Raw genomic sequence first — 16,874 nt, 5'->3', positions numbered from 1 at the left:
ACACACTTACACACAGCGCCCTCCATTTTATTTACTGCGGCATTCATAAAATATGGATGCCCAACAAGATACTGGAGGACACATGAGAACAAAATGGGAACAATGAAGTATAAAATATCCCGGCATCTGGCGCTTGGTGAACTATGACCGCTGACTTGCTCAAATAAGTATTTTCCCTTCAATCATTTATTGCCTGGTAAATTAGAACTAAAGGCATTGCATTACACGTTTAAATGTAAATCATTTTAAATGGCAAATGTCAAATTTTTTAATCTTGACAGTCTAAACGGATTAAATATTTATAAGTAAAGGCCGTACAATCGTGATAAACTGCAAAAATGGAGTACAAAGCATACCTGGCTCTTGAATCCAATGAATTAGGGTCTTAAAGGAAGTCATTGAAGAAGTAGACCGCCTGTGATGGGAAGTCGTGCTGCAGCGGAGTGGAGCGTGTGAGAATTTAAAAGGTGAAGCGTCGTAAGGTACGGACACACAGATGACTGACCTGTCCTATTCTATAAAAGTGTCTGACGCCAGGTATGCCGTCAGCCAATCCGAAGTCGGCGCTCCACGGAGGACGCACAGGTACATACAAACGGAGCAGAGGACTAGGACACACGTTTAGTCATAGGAGAGGACAAGTGCATCACGAAATGAATTTCTAACCTTGTGGAAAAAAAAGAAGAACTATAAAAGAACTACAAAAGACAGACAGTCACACACGTGCGCTATTATCCAAAAGTTTGAGGGCAGTACGGTTTATTTGAAATATTACAGTAGTACTTTTATTCAGCAAGGATGAATTCAATTGATCAGTGACAGTAATAAAAATGTAACAAAATATTTCTTCCTATTCAACAAAAAAAATTCTCAAGAAGAAAAAAGAAATCATGTTTTCCACAAACAATATTAAGGGGCGCAATTGTTTTTAACACTGCCAAAACCAAGACATTTTATTTGAACAATTAAAATGGTTTCTGAAGGATCTTGCAACACTGAAGACTGGAATAATTGCCATCACAGCAGTACATTCCATTTTGAAATATATTAATACAAAATTGAAACATATTAATAATATTTCACAATGCTATTATTCCGCATAATGAACAAATTAATACCGCTTTGGTAAACTTAAAAGACTTATTTATAAAAAATGAAATAATCTTACTGGCTCGCAACTTCTTAAACAGTACGATATATATAAATGCTGGGCATAATTTTTGAACTAAATCAATATGAGATAATCTAAGAAAAAGCTGTAATAATGTCAAGGAATGTAAAGCGGATGAATGAAATGTTTTTGTCAAAAAAGGAAAGTTATTTAATGTGCATTCCACAGTGAACTAAAATGCAGGTGTTTCATACAATAGTCACATGTGTTAAAGGCACATTATATAAGTACATAAACTATAAGACAACATGAAGGTTAAGTGTTTCAAAAAATGTCAGGCATCTGAATGTGACTCCAGCTTGTCACATTTTGATCCTTATCTTCCTATCTCAATTATCCTACACATAAAGGCCTTCAACAACAGACACAAATACTTCAATGAATCAACTACCTCTTTCTTCCTTTACTATCATACATTTATTTGGCACGTATAATTCGACAGTTGGCAGAGGGCACTCGGCAGAAAATCCTATAGTACAGCATAACAACACCAAACCCGCCTTATGTAACAACTGTTGTCAAATATAAATCTGATGAACTTTTCACAAGATGGCAAAAAGATAGAAGAAGAAGAAAAAAAAAACATAACAGATTTAAAGTTGGAGGTGGAGCCTGCTTAAAAGCTGCCGGTTATTTCCCTGTTTCACACTCGACAGAATTCACACAATCGTTGTCTTCCGCACTGGTCGCACTGCATATTTCACCAAAAAGACATACGCTTGCATGTAACACACCAGATCGGTCCAACTTTTTTGATGCAACTGGAAAGTTTTATTTATTTATTTGCCAATCCCAAAGTGTTGCCAGCTCGAGAGCTGGTGGTTTTTGCAGTTTGTTTATCATTGACCATCACACAGGCGCCAGTGTGAAATAAAGTATTTTTAGATGTTGACATAATGGCTCGAAGAGGGAGGAGACCATGAATTTTTCATAGCGGCTCACAGGGAGAGGTCATTTGCCACTCTTTCTCTATAAAAGCGGGGGCGAAAAAAGAATTTCTGGAAGGCTGCGACCTGCAAGCGGCTTTCACTCCTCTGAAAAATAAAAAGATCAGCCAAGTACAGCGACCTAGAGACACACAAACACGAAACCCTACTGAACGTTGAAAAATGCATTCCCTCATTGTCCAGCTGTTCTGACACAAACTGAAACCTCTTATTTCCTGGTACCCGTGCCTCTCTCCTCAAATTCCCAGCAAACACAAGCAGCCACCATCTACTGAACACTCTGCGGGCAAGTCAACATTGTCTGTTGGGAGACGACCACGAGAAAAGGTGTCCAGTACAGTAGCGTCACACTCACCTAACAATGCTTTGGTAGATTCCATGAGACTGGATTTGTTTTGTTTGTCTGTAATGGCGTTATTAGACAGTTCACAATCCGTTTTACCATTTAAAAACTATTTACAGCTTTGGCCGGCTCTAAAAGAGTGGATTCCAACCAAAGTGTGCATCCGTGTGTGCGCCTGTGTATAATCCTATTTGAAGTATTCTCCGCGTGTTCAATGCATTGAGGAGTTGAGCATAAATCAGAGTGACAGACTTAAAAGAAAAGGCTTTGCATTAAAGAGTCCAGGTCAAGGGGATGGGTCTTAAACACAGACAATTCCTTTCTTCTCTGAAATATTAGCACAATTCAACCGTTACCAGACGAGTGAAAGTGCATCCCTCAAAGTGTCAATTAAGCAGCACAACAGTGGCACATCAATACGTTCGAGTTGCCGCGTGACGTTTTAATTAAGCCTTGCATAGGTCGCGCAAAACATTCCATCCGGTCACGCAAGTCACAAACATTATTTGCTTCCACACCTCTCTTCCTGATACGTTACAATCCACCTATATAGCAAGCAAACAAAAGAACATCGTAAGAGGCACGAGGCCCGCGGTTCTCCGGCTGTCATTTGGCATGTGCACTCAAGTCAGTGAGCTTTGAGTTGGTGTTGGGTTGCAGGCAAAAACACCAGTGTCTTCATCTTTAAGCATGGCTGGGCAGCAATGAGCCTGCTCCAAATGTTACATGCTATTCAGGCCTCATTGGTGTGTGTGTGTGTGTACATGCAATGCCGACTCCCAATTGTTCATGCATTGCAAGCTGGAGAATCAGCCCTATACCATCAGAAAGTAAGTCACTTTCACATGCACAAACACAAAACAACAATGCCTATTTATCTGTTCCCTATCATTGTGCTCCTGACAATTATTAATCATGTTAGAGTCTGAAAATGAAATTACATGAAAATAAGTGTTTCTGCAATTAGCTGTCATGCCTCCCATTGACAGGGAATGATTAAAACGAAGACACTGACTAATTGGGCTTTGAATAATGAAATGATATGTATGCTGACTTTTAAGCAGGTGTGAAAGCAGAAGCAACAAGGAGATAATAAAACATCTGGCCGCACTGGACAGGTTCTGTCAATCAATCCAGCCTCTGTGAATCCCATTACCATGACAACCCCCAGCCAATAACATCTGTACTGGCCTTTATGAGGGAACGAGGGCCACTATATGTGTCCATATTAGCATCATTACAGTAACAAATGGTGCCTTCTTGCTCCTTTATTTGATGTGAGATCAAACATGTGCAGACAGAGAAAAAAAAGAAGAAGCTCTTTCTGTCATGATATAAATGACACTTCAGAGTTTGAAAGTGCTCCTATCAATCACTCCAACTTTAATGTGAAATAATAAAATCAGCCTAAGTTTTTGTGTTGTCTGTTTCTTTACCCCCTCCCTGTCTCTCAAGTGAACAAAGGCCAAGTTCAAGGCAACATCAAAAATTGATTTCGGCTACACTTCAGATTAGTCAAAGGTCTCTCAGCAGGCACACACACACACACACACACACACAATCAATGCTAAATCTCTCCTCGTTTTATTACGCACGCCGTCCATAATACATAGGTATCCTTGTAAATGTATTGTCTAATGTCCCTAATGTTTTTTAAGAAAAATAAGTAAAACATGCATAGGCAAGAACATCTATTCACACAAAACGCCCATATTTGCATCTCAAACATTTGTAACATCTATAAATGATTGACTCTGTCACAAATTACAAATCAACCTTACTGACCTAAACTAGAGAACTCTAATAAACAGAAACAGATACATGCTTAAAAATAAAGCCGTAAAATAAATCGCTAAAAACCCCAGAAGAAGGCCTAAACCAGTCAAAACAATCAGGAGATTGAAACATGTTTTTAAATATAGATATTTACAAACTGAATATAACATAAGAGACCAGTCGAGGAGCATGATTCAGTGGGAGGCAATGTCTGTTAATGTCCGTGACTTTAGCGGGCAATATACATGAACATTTAAACAAAAGACCATTTAGGATGGGCCAGGAATCTTTCACCAATCACTATCATCAGTATCAGCTTTCAGTGCAATTACAGTACATGGTGATACCTCAGTACCATGCTCCCTTCTACACTGTTTTCAGTCAGTGTGTGTGTGTGTGTGTACGTCAGGTTGTTTCTTTTTTATCCATCGAAACACAACCTCCAGGTATGTGTTCATATGTAAAATTTAACTGCTGACCTTTTTTGTTCTTCTTTTTTTATCTTATTGCTTTTCAGAATACTGTACGAGTGTTTGAGTAGTCTGCATATCCATGATGCGCTTTAGAGGTTTGGCTCATTTATGTACAGATCAGTTTGACATTACAAGTAATTTAGAAACATCCTTACTGCCATTTAAATCACCAAAGCAATATGTCTCAAAGTCACCAAAGCAAATGTTGTAATTGGTTTGACATCAAATATTTAAAGACTTAATTTACCTATAAGAAAAGAGTTGCTCAGAAGACACACTCATACACACAGACCAAAAAAAAAAAAAAGAAAAAAAAAACACTACTGCCAGTGAGTGTTTTGTAAAAGTGTACCATCTCTTTTTTTTTTACTTGCAAAAAAAAAAAAAAGACAAAAATTGTTATGAAATAATATTTGTTTATAAGCATCAACTAAGCTTTTTTTTTTTTTTTTACGCTTATAATCAATCAATGAGCCTTCACTCAGAGCTGAGAATAAAGCTTAAACAAACATGAGAGAAGAACTGTAGTGGAAAAAAAAGACTAGGTGAAGGTAAGTTAACGTTTACAGTTTTTTTTATTTTTATATATATATACATCTTCAGCACAATGTGGAGGTGAATTAGTAGATGCTGTAAACAGCAGTTTCCCCCAGATAAAGCAGGTCTGTATCAAACACTCACAAACAACTTTAACATGTAATCTGACCAGAGGGATGTTGTAATATTGTTCACACAGGATGCAGTAACAATGTCAATACAACTACTTTCATAACTATATTTTTTTTTATTTCAATGATTATAATTGCTTGTAAAACACAATCTTACACAGTAAGATTAATAAAAAAACAAGTTATTAAAAAGGTGATGTATAAATTATATAGACGCAGCTATAGCCTATTTTGGTTTATTTTACTGATCTGATGTCTTTATCATCCTCTTGCAGTACACTGTTCATTTTTTACGTCATTAAAGGAAATGCTTACTAAGTCGTCAGAAGTGTAGAGCTTAGAAATATCATTATATGCTGTATATACACATTTTTCACTGAAAGACAACGGAAAAAGTCAAGTGGATTAACTTATTAAAACGACGGTGAAACTATGTGTGCTCTTATTAATATACAGTGAAGCTTACAAGCACCGCACGTGAACACATGTGTACCTACTGTCTTTACTATGATTTACTTCAACATGCGCGTATCTAAGCTATTCTGGAAGTAATGCATTTTTTTCATTAAAGATGTGTTTTTTTTTTCTTCTGTTTGTTTGTTTTTTTGTTTGCTTTTTATCTCACAACAATAACAATAAAATAAAAATAAAGAACGATTTAATGGGAGAAAAATAAAATTAAAATTGCCCTGCCTTGACCTGTTTTGTTTTCTATGAAATAAAATGAAAAAAGGTAACGAGTGTGTAAGTTAGCGTTCGCGCATGCTGAGGCCATCGGTGTTCTTACCTGCTGTTGATGTGTTTCAGCATCCCATTGACAAAACTTCACTAAACGACGGTCAACTTCTGGGAAAGACAAAACAGAGAGATGTTTCTCGCAAAACAAGTCCTCCTCACTCGCTTCAAACAGCAACTCCCGTCCAAACGATAGTCCGGAGAGCGCGAGAGTCACTCAGATGTTGATAGATAGATGTTTCTCTCTCCTCTCTGAAAAGCAAGAGCAAACGGAGGAGATTGGTCGGGGGTGATCGATGTGTCCAGCGCTCATGTGCGTAAATGCCGAATATCAGCCGCCACAGTCCGGGAACACCGAAATACGGAGTAAAACGAGCTGCCGCCGGTTCCTCACAGAGATACAACAAAGCCGGGAATGCGCGCGTGCATGTCTACCTGAAAGCGCTGCGAGAGGAGGCTACGGATAAATCGCGCAAGAGTGTGTTTCCTCAACTCTGGATCTGGCTCGGCGCTACTGGTCCCCCCGCTGCGTCCAATCAGTGTGCTATGTGTCTGTATCCAGCACCGGATCAGTGATAAATGAAGGGTCATCCATGACTAACGCCGAACCCTGATGAATGACTTTCACAAGCTCGTCGTCATCATCGTGTCTCTGGCTGATAGCGACTGTAAGCAGCTCATGGGTTTGGCTCTGTTTTACGTTTTCATTCGGGATGCGAAGTTCATTCTCATCGAGGAGCAGTATAAAGCGCTTGCAAGTGTTAGTTTGCATGCTCAAACTTATTACTTAACCTGACCCCAAACAACATATGCCCTGTATAATAAAACATAAAAATAACTTAATAATATTTTTTTTTTCTTTTAAATTTATGGTACAAATCAAAATGGCAGCTGCCAGAACTTTACTGTATTTTTTAATATATAAATAAATAATGAAGCAAAATTGTGGCAAATGGCGTTACAAGATGTATAGGTGCTACCTGAAGATGCTTTTATGTCATTAAATTATATGTCATGTTAATATACTGACATATTTGAGTTAGGCTACACATATCTGAATCTGTTTTTAAAATGATGAACTAGTTATTAAAAGATGAAGTGTTAACTAAAGGATACTTTACCTCATTAATACTTTTTTTTTCAACATCTGACCTAAAATTATACATATCACCTTGTTAAATATTTTCTTGTTAAATTTTTTTCCTCTGAAAAAAAAAAAAAAATCCTTTGATCGTCAGACTGCTACTTTCCAAGAAGTATAAGTGGACATGAAATGTTGATCTGAAATGAAATTATTTTATTGTGTGAGAAGAAAAAGGACGAGGAGTTTTTAGGACAGGAGCACTAAACCCGCTTCCTACTAAAGCCCTGACCAACGTGTCTCTGTGTATCTTGCGACAATAGCCGACTGTACATTATACGACCACTTAAAAAAAAAAAAAATACATGAACATGAAATGTTGTTTTATAATATTTTATAAATTGATTTTAAAAAAAGAGAAGTTAATTAGATACACTGTATGAACAGAATGTAAGAACATATAAGGACAAACAACACAAAAGGATGATGCCTCCATCCTGAAGATGAATAAAGAGTGCACAAACAGTCTTGTAAGTTAAAACTGGCACTGCCACTGAAGCAAACCTCCGATGCCCCCTGACCTCATCCACCTGCTCCCAGCACCTACACCGGTGAAAAGTTCAAATATTTCCACAAAGTCCTGTGAAGCTTAACAAGACTTCGAGTGAAAGGAGCAGCAGCAGCGATTTTAGCAAGTTTTGGTGCCTGACCCGGCTTAACCCGAAGTGGTGTGCTTCTCGCTTAAAAACACCTGAAGAGATCCTCAGCCCCACACTTCATGCAGACAGGAGAGCACTCAATTACCCTCTACCAAACTCACGCAAATTCAGTGCATCCTTGTTTCTATGGCAGGTTTCTATTTTAGTATTTTCTGTTTCTTTCATTTACGGTTTCACACATTTTAAAGATCCCTTTGACTGTTTGCCCATAGAGTTCACAGCAACTCAGTATGCAGAACAACACAAACAGTTTTTGCTTTAATATGTACAAACGTACCTTGGTTTGTTTATAAAGTAAGCAGTAAATCACATATCGCATGTCAACATTGAAGGGTTTTAGAAGCCTGGCTTAAATGTGCTGAGCTAAATGAATGTAATCAGGTCTTCTCCTCAAGTTTCAGTCAGGATTAATTTCAGAGTTACTCTGTAAATGGTATGAATTATTAATTTCGCTGACACCCAGAAGAACAAAAGTACAAGGGAGTGGTATGTCGGCACAATCTAGAGCTTGTGCTGAAGGCTGAGGTATATTTTAAACATAGAGGACCCGTTTACCTTTGCCCAAAAGGGATGAGTGACTATATCACACTCCTGTGCAAAAATTTAATTGCAACAACTATTGTAAGATGGGACATTTAATTTGTAATTCCAGTTTTTATGCATAATGAAATAGTTCTGTGGGGCATCATCGTATTACTAAAGGCCTATATTTTATATCATTTATATTTTTACTTTTCCCATACTCTGTTCTGCATATTAAAATACATAAAATAAACCAGTATTAATAATTCTCTTTGTCAGTAAATGTGATGCAAGCAAGTCGCAACATAAATTCCAATATTTAAATAACTCTCTCAAACCATACTTTTGTATCACATGTCCTATATTATTATATGCATGCTCTATATTTTCTAACAAATGCTCTATATCTTGACTCAATATTAACTCAAGCCCATATGATATCAGCATGCACAGAACCCAGCAGGATTTAGCTGTTGTTTATAAAGTCTGACACATCCCCTACAACTTTGTTATATTAATATCCTGGATTACTTAAACAGCTGCTGGACTTTTTCAGTGTAGATGGCATATAAATGTATATATACATGAATGAAAACGAGGCTGTGAGGAAAAGTCTAAAGTATATTAGGGGTTATCCTGAATAGTCGAAGATTCGATGCTTCGAATATCCGCGGGGTGTTATGATTATGCCATTTTGAGTATATGGGGGAGCTCAAATGTCTGATTTCACATAGAACTACTGGTTTTCTCCCAATATGTTAATATACAGCCTGTTATGATAAAGCTGTAAATAAGAATCTGAAAAAAAAGAAGCTTCAAATAAATATTTTAAAGTGTGTGAATAAATCCAACCACCACTATAGATTTATGTTTCACTTCCCTTAATCCGTGACCGACAGAGGAGCATCTTGGCGGCAGGGATTTAAAACTTTAACATGACTCAAACTGACACAGGCAGAGACTGGATTTTTTCGATCAGATAGGGTACAAGTGATTTCAAAATATGTCAACCGGTTTATATACTGTATATCGTGGATATATTATTTATCTGATAACATGCATTTGGTTGAGTCAAGCGCTTCATTGTAGTACTACGGTGATATCTCTTCAGCGCACAGTGCGAGCAGGATAAACAACAATGCAGAATATTAATAACTTTGACTGGGACTGTCATACACATACCATTATAATAAGAAAACCATTATAATAAAACGCTGTGAATTTTTAGAGTTAAGCTGCCGTGTTTCTGAACGTTGTTGCGTGAAGAACGAGTCCACAAAAGGAGTTCATTCAGAGATGCGCAGACACGTTCATGTGCGTTCGGGCCCTTTTTGCAGATTACCTATAAGTCCTAATATTAACGTTATGTTGTATAAATAACGAACCGTATTCTATATAATGAGTTTAATCCCATTGATTAAAAACTTGCTATCAAACGCGTCACTCTACTGGTCATCTTCAGCGTACGCAACTCAGAACAGAAATGCAGAACATTAATAACTACTGTCATATATGCTAACGTTATAATGAAAGCACTATTGTAAAAAAAAAAGAAAAAAAAAAGAAAAAAAAAATGTTAGGGTTTCACTGACGTTTAGTGTTAACTATCTTTTAATCAATACATAAAACTTTATTTGCCATGTTTTTATTTGCGAGGCATTCGTTACACATTTTCTCTGTGTGTTAACATCAGACATCAGTAATTATGGCTGTTGAATCACTGACTTGACTTAATGTTTTTTGACCCCCCCCCCCCCCCCCCCAAACATATGATTCGACTATCAGTCGAATATCGGCAAGATTCGAAAATTCCGATTTGACTATGACAATCCTTAGTTGGGGACATCCTTAATATATATATATATATATATGTGTGTGTGTGTGTGTATAGGCACACATATTTACACATAGTACTTCTATCTCTCAAGCCAATACAGTACACTAAGCTTAGCTCATTTAACCATATTTAAATCTATTATGCAGAATATTACAGACTTAGTGCAATAGTCTTAGCTTGGCATTTTTAATTGTTCATAAAGAATAGTCCATTTAGAGATGGTAAATCTGAGTTTTGTTTTTGACTGCTCAGAACCATTTAACAGGTATCAGCCTTTTGCCAAATTCAACATAGGAAATTTCACTCATGTTCAGACTTTGCATTAGGAGCCACTTTCAATAAAGAGATTTGTTATTTTGCTCTTCAGACCAGACTTCCCATTTATCAAAATCAATCCACATGGAGCCTCTTCTCTAAGCACAGAGGAAACTAAATTTTCAATGAACTGAAATGTTAATAAGGTAATCAAAACAGAAGTGTTGTAGTGGTGTTCAGGAAGATGTGGGGTGGAGGTGGGGGGTCCGGTGATAAAATAGGTAAATAAATAAATAAGAGGAGGAAAGATAAAAGGACCCCTGGTGTTCTAGATGAGCTCCAACCAAATAGAAATCATTCATACCATCTGTGAGATAAACCCAAAATTAACATCATCAAAGTGTCTCATCTCCCCCTGCTTTCACCCTTCATCACTTCCTCTCTCACTCTCACTCTCTTTTTCTTTTTCTCCCACTGCAGGACACAAACACCCCCTCACACACAGCCCAATTTTCCACCCACACCAAAGCATACCCGCCATCCAACCCGCAGACGCTCACACACTCACACACCTGGGGGTCCAGATTGGAGAAATGCAGTCCAGGATGCAGATCCATTCACCTGCTGCACTAAAGTTGTGAGCACACAAACAAAAGATCTTATTATTATTATTATTATTATTATTTAACTTGTTTTCCTTTAGGACCCAGATTTTAGAAAGGATATCAAGCAGCGACCTAACACGGGACAGTAAGATTTTATTTTATTTTTTAAAGAAATTAACAATCTTATTTAGAAAGGATACATTCAATTCATTTAATGGCGATCAGTAAAGAAAGTAAAGAAGATTTATAATATTAAAAAGAGATTTCTGCTACATCAATGCTGTTCTTTGAAACTATCTATTCATCAAACTATCCTGCCAAATAGTGTAATATATTACCCAATATAATAAATGTGTAATAAAAACAATAATACATTTTACATAATTAAATTAACATTATATTATATTATATTATATTATATTATATTATATTATATTATATTATATTATATTATACAAATAAAATTCTAATATAATTGCTGAAAATTTAGCTTTGTCATCACAGTAATAAATGACATTTTAAAATGGACTAAAATAAACAAAAACAAGCCTATTTTAAATTGTTGTAATAGTTCTCAGTGTTACTGTTATAACTGCATTTTCAGTTAAATACATACACGTACAGTGCCCACTTCTGGGTCACAATCCAACAGTTGAGAACTAAACTCCAGAAGAAGAAGAAGAAGAAAACATGTTCCTTCCCACTTTTTTTGGTGCTGGCCCAGTGTGTAAGTATGTGTGTGTGTGTGTGTGTGTGTGTGTGTGAGAGAGACTGCTGCCGCTTGGTCAGTGCCTCTGGGTCGGCCTCGAGTGGGCAGCAGATGCTGGCAGTGACAGACCCTGACTTCACTCCATGCTTGACTACATGCAAAGCCATCCGCATCCTGTCCCAGAGTGTCCACAAATGCAAAACTTCCCTCTTGTCCTGCAAGCTGACAGACACTCAGCTGGCACACACAACTCGCTGTACCAGAATAGGAGATTAAACGTAGGTATCCACACAGAGGCGCAGAGCTCTGCGTGTGATGGCTATGCTGATACAATCTTACCTGCTGCACAACAGCAACAGGATACACAAAAGTGCATAATACATAATAATGTATATCTGCGTCACCCAGTCCTTCACACACGTGGCCCATTCCCTCTTCTAATTATTGTCTGGAGCGCTGTCATGGATGTGTGGGAATGTCTCAGTTTGGCATTTGTACGCCAGGACGGTGCACTGATGGAGCTGCACCGTGAGGCAGTGAGAAATAACTCTCCCCCACCTCCATGGGAGCATCCCTCACACGGCCACTGAAGTGTTAGGACGAGTCAATGTCATCCCTTTCTTTCTCTCTCTCTCTAGACTGTGAGGTCCCCCTCATCTCCAGCCAACTAGGGCATAGATCTGGAAACCTCCAGATGTGTCACGTGACCATCGGGCTCTGCAGATGCACATCGCTGGTTCTCTCACTACGGGGGGTTACGTGTGTTCATGTGCCAGAGAAGCTTGCGGAGTGCTGTGTACACAGTGCTGTGTAAATAATATTGGTATAATTGCATACATGAAATGAGAATTCAATACATGATGTGTACATATATGTTGCGAATGTAATAAGACATGCTGCAGACGTTTGATGAGGGTGCAGACAGTTGAATAAAAAAAGTGTTTGTGTGCATTTACAAAACAACAACATTCATATTATTTTCCATTCGTAATCGAAACAAAACTACCGTTAACAGAAAACATCTGTAGTCATCTGCAAAACATACTGTAATAATTAGGAAAGGGGAAAGGTTGCAGCTTCGGCTATGGAGTAGGGACTTAACTTCTTATTTTTTCTTTATTTCTGTGGTAGGACAGAAATTGTGTGCAGTCGTGCAGTCGACAGTTTTAAAAACAGATGGTTTTGTCTTCACCACTTTGTGAAATAGCTTGTAACAAGAATGTATGTAATACTGTATAAAGGAAGCATTTCCATTTCTTGAGCTACAGTTTTCATTTTGTTAATGGGTATTATAATGGGAGGTGATCTGGTGCTGAAATGTGCAATTTTTTAATGTTCTGCTGAGAGGTTGTTGCGGTTGTCATCAGTAGCGGAAAGCACAGCAACTGTTGTCTCAACTTTTCTTTGGATTGTCCACGGCTCGATATTTCCTTACAACAACAAACAACAAAACTTAAAATTGATGTGTAGTCCTGCCACAGCAACACATAAAAAACACAGGAAAAAAGGGAGGGGGCGTGTGCAAAAAAAAAAAAAAAAACTGTTTAAAAAAATCTTTTTTTACCCGATCAAGACTGCACAGAACTCCTTCAATGCTAAATAGCCCTAAATAATTAACATTGTTTGAGCATCAAATGTAATTCACGAGGAGCTATAAGGATTTGCCAGGTCATGCCATCAAAAGCAGTACATTTGATCCCTCCTTCCCTTCAAAACTTGACGCCCATATTGTCATGGGCCCTTTTTTTAGGAGCTCCGTGTAATCTAGTACGCCCTTTCAATTTAGCAAACTGAGCTTTTTAATAATATGCTTCCAGTGGGCAGAGAAAATAGTGTTTCAAGACTGTATTCGCTCTCCCAACGCAGATGCCTGCCCTGTGTGCTTTCGCCGTACTGCTCCATGTATCATGCACAAGCCACAATAAATTAATTCCCTTTATTCTCTGACCTCCATCAATTTGACAATGTCACACCATATTTCAAGATTGACCCTATCTGCAGATAGGGGTCCATGCTGTACCTACATTTGAATTGAGCTGAGCAACAAGAGCAGCTGATTAATTTAACCTGTTTCCTGGCACATGTTAAAGACAGCACTAGATGGAATGCATCCATTTTCACTTCCTTTTCTCGTTGTAGATTAGTATTGAGATACTGAAAGTCTCGGACAATGATTCCAGTTTGTCTCTTTGACATGCACAGCATTTCCTGTTCCTCTTTTTCACCCCTAGACGTTTACTCTTCGTTTTGTTGCGCTTTGATACTTTGATTGGATTTTCTGCTTGTTTGTTTCCTGTATATTGAGGTCTTGCTCTCTTTCAGCTGTCTGCCTCACACTTTGTTCTTCATTAACCTGTGCAATCAATACAGCATCTTAGAGGCAATCCATATGTAGCCTAATAAAGAATACAGTCAAGTTCGGGCGAGTCGTCCTACTCTGAAATTCTCAGTGACATTTTATGACTGAAGGGACTAGTTCAGCCAAGACGCATGGGGGTTTGGCTGCTTGCAGCTTTCTGTGGCATTCCTGTAAGATTTGTCATGATGAGCAGTTGACTCTTTCACACTAAGCTGGAAGCAACAACTCACAAGAAGGTCAAACAAACATGCACATACACGTACTGGATCAGACATGAGAAATTGTGACAACTAAAACACGATAAAGGAAAATCAGACAAGACACACTCACATCGGGGGGATTCCAAGCGAGGGTGGGCTTATTGTGGGATGGGGGCATTGAAAAATTGCCAGGAAAGTGAGAGATGTCCATGTGGGAGATCATGTGTGTGTATCGGCAGCCAGTCTAAATACAGGAAGTAGAAGCACAAATCAACAGATGATCTGATCTAATTTCTGAATCCTACAGAAATTACTTCACAGACTGGACCAACACTGTTTGTGTTTAAGCAGACAAAATAAACCACTTTCCATTTACAGTAGCGATGCCATTGAGATTACAGACTAAGTGCTTGTCCTGTTTATAAATCTGTGGGAAACAGGATACAGTGACGTTCTAACAACAGGCTGAATCAAAGAAGAAAAAAATATTAAAAGCAAACACCAGCTAAATAATAATAATAATAATAATAATAATAATAATAATAAAAATAATTTATTATTAATATTACATTATGTTTGTTTTTTAATTTAATTTAATTTAATTTAATTTGAGCAAGGTTATGTTTTAACACAATTCTTCTTCCAAAGATTGATTGAGTTCTTTTTGCATTCATCTATGAGAGTAAATATTTTACAAAGACTGATGTTCAAAACTTCAGCGGTTGATGATAAATGAAGCATACATGATGCAAACTCATCAACTAATCAAACATTTAATGTGCTCAATTTCGTTTATGATTTTTGGCTGAAATAAGAAAGGGGAAAAAAAAAAAACTATTTAAAAAACGTTCCAAGTATGTGCAAAGAATTCATCAGATTTAATTTTCCACGCTTCATTTAATAGCAAAAGACAGATTATGTCAAACACTGTTGGACTGGAATAATGTTTTGCTTTCAGGTAGGATATTATCTGATGTATTATGGCCGTTTACGAACTATTACTTAATTGATAAAAAGCACTGTAATCTTTTTCCTCTTAAAATAATTGCCATGTACCGCTATAGCCGTCAGCGTCAGTCTCTACGTTGACAATCACAAGTCCAGACCACCAAGTGGGAGTTTGACTGACACTTTAGAGAAGGAACACACATTTGATTCCTTTAAAAAGAAAGGTATAAAGTTTCTGTTTAATTTTCCCTGTGGAGAGGCTTGCTTTCTAAAAGAGGAATTTGGAGAGAGAAAAAAAATCAAACGGCGGAAGCCAAGAAGAAAATGGAGATCACGTTATTACAACACACTTATGCCGTGCCATGGTTTTAATTTTGGAGCACAAACAACAGGTCGGCAAAATAAAACAACAGGCCTGTGGAAAAAGGGAACCCATTAAAATAAGTTGGCACAGAGTGTAAAAAGAAAACGTTGTAATGATTCAACTCATATGGTGCTATGCAGTAATAGATGGCTGGAAGCATTTTGCTTGAGGAGACAGTAATCACTAGCAGGTACACACTGGCGGTGATGTCATTCCACAGAGGGGCTGTTGTAGGCTGTAGTAGAGAGGGGTAATTCGATGCTTTCGCTGCGGCTGTGGGAAGACGCTCCAGCTTTAGCCCCATAGGTACAGGCCTACATGGGTGCTACATGTATCCTCTTACTAAAAGCACTGCGTTTATCACTGCGGATCTGGCCATCCTGGGACTTTTCCATGTGTTTGCAGGAACCCTGAGAGGTTTTTGGTGACGGGGCTCCGGATGACCTTTCAAGCTACATGCCAACGAATGAAAGATGCAATCTGCCACCTACTGACGTGAAATGTCTCATTATGTTAATACAGGGCTGTTCTCAGTCTCCTGTGACAGAGCTGATTTTCGACCTAGTTTTAAGATGCTGGGAAGAGCCCTTCAGATTCTACGTATATTGGGCCTACTTCTGTCTAAGAGAGGATGAATATTACCTGCTGAAAGCCTATTATTAGGGTGTTCATACATTTGAATTTGACTATGAATAGGGACAACTTGCTCATCTGCTATTAAACAATACTAAAGTAAAGTCACTGGAGATCTCTCTCTCAGACACCTTTTTCATTTCCTTTTAATTTATGGGCTTTTAGCCTTTACTTTATAGGACATAGAGCTGACATGAAAGTATAGGGGAATAGAAAGGAAGTGGGACACGACGCAGGTCGAACTTAAACTGGGCCCCCCGTGAGAACATAGCTCTTTCTATATGTGTTTTATGCTCTAAATATCTCTTTTATTAATGAACAATGGATAAATAAATTAAGCAGTGAATAGCCTATATGTGTACTACTTTATTTATAGTTAATTCATTACATCAAATATATTTAAATAAAGCAGTTCTTTTATATATACTATACATATATAAAATAACAGTTTTCTTTTTTCTTTTTAAAGTGTATTTCTCTGCTGGCAAAGCATCAATCATTCTAATATGTTGATTTTGTATTAATTTAT

At 37.6% G+C, this 16,874-nt stretch overlaps 2 protein-coding genes across 11 annotated transcripts in view; one reads left to right on the top strand and one right to left on the bottom strand.

Moving 5' to 3' along the window:
- The window catches only part of tenm3 (teneurin transmembrane protein 3), a 269,413-nt gene extending 262,567 nt beyond the window's left edge, over positions 1–6,846 (bottom strand). For 2 of the 4 annotated variants that reach the window (XM_052545489.1, XM_052545491.1), the window contains exon 1: positions 6,166–6,846. The gene's annotated coding sequence lies outside the window, so the exon portion shown is untranslated. The remainder of the gene's footprint in view (positions 1–6,165) is intronic. The other 2 variants (XM_052545490.1, XM_052545495.1) reach the window with 1 other exon arrangement.
- The window catches only part of tmem134 (transmembrane protein 134), a 790,957-nt gene that overhangs the window by 311,790 nt on the left and 462,293 nt on the right, over positions 1–16,874 (top strand). The gene's annotated exons all lie outside the window — the stretch shown is intronic.

Source organism: Carassius gibelio, chromosome B1 (assembly GCF_023724105.1).
Source record: "Carassius gibelio isolate Cgi1373 ecotype wild population from Czech Republic chromosome B1, carGib1.2-hapl.c, whole genome shotgun sequence".
Lineage (NCBI taxonomy): Eukaryota > Metazoa > Chordata > Actinopteri > Cypriniformes > Cyprinidae > Carassius > Carassius gibelio.
The sequence above is the reverse complement of the archived record's forward strand: the minus strand, read 5'-3'. Positions and strand labels throughout refer to the sequence as shown.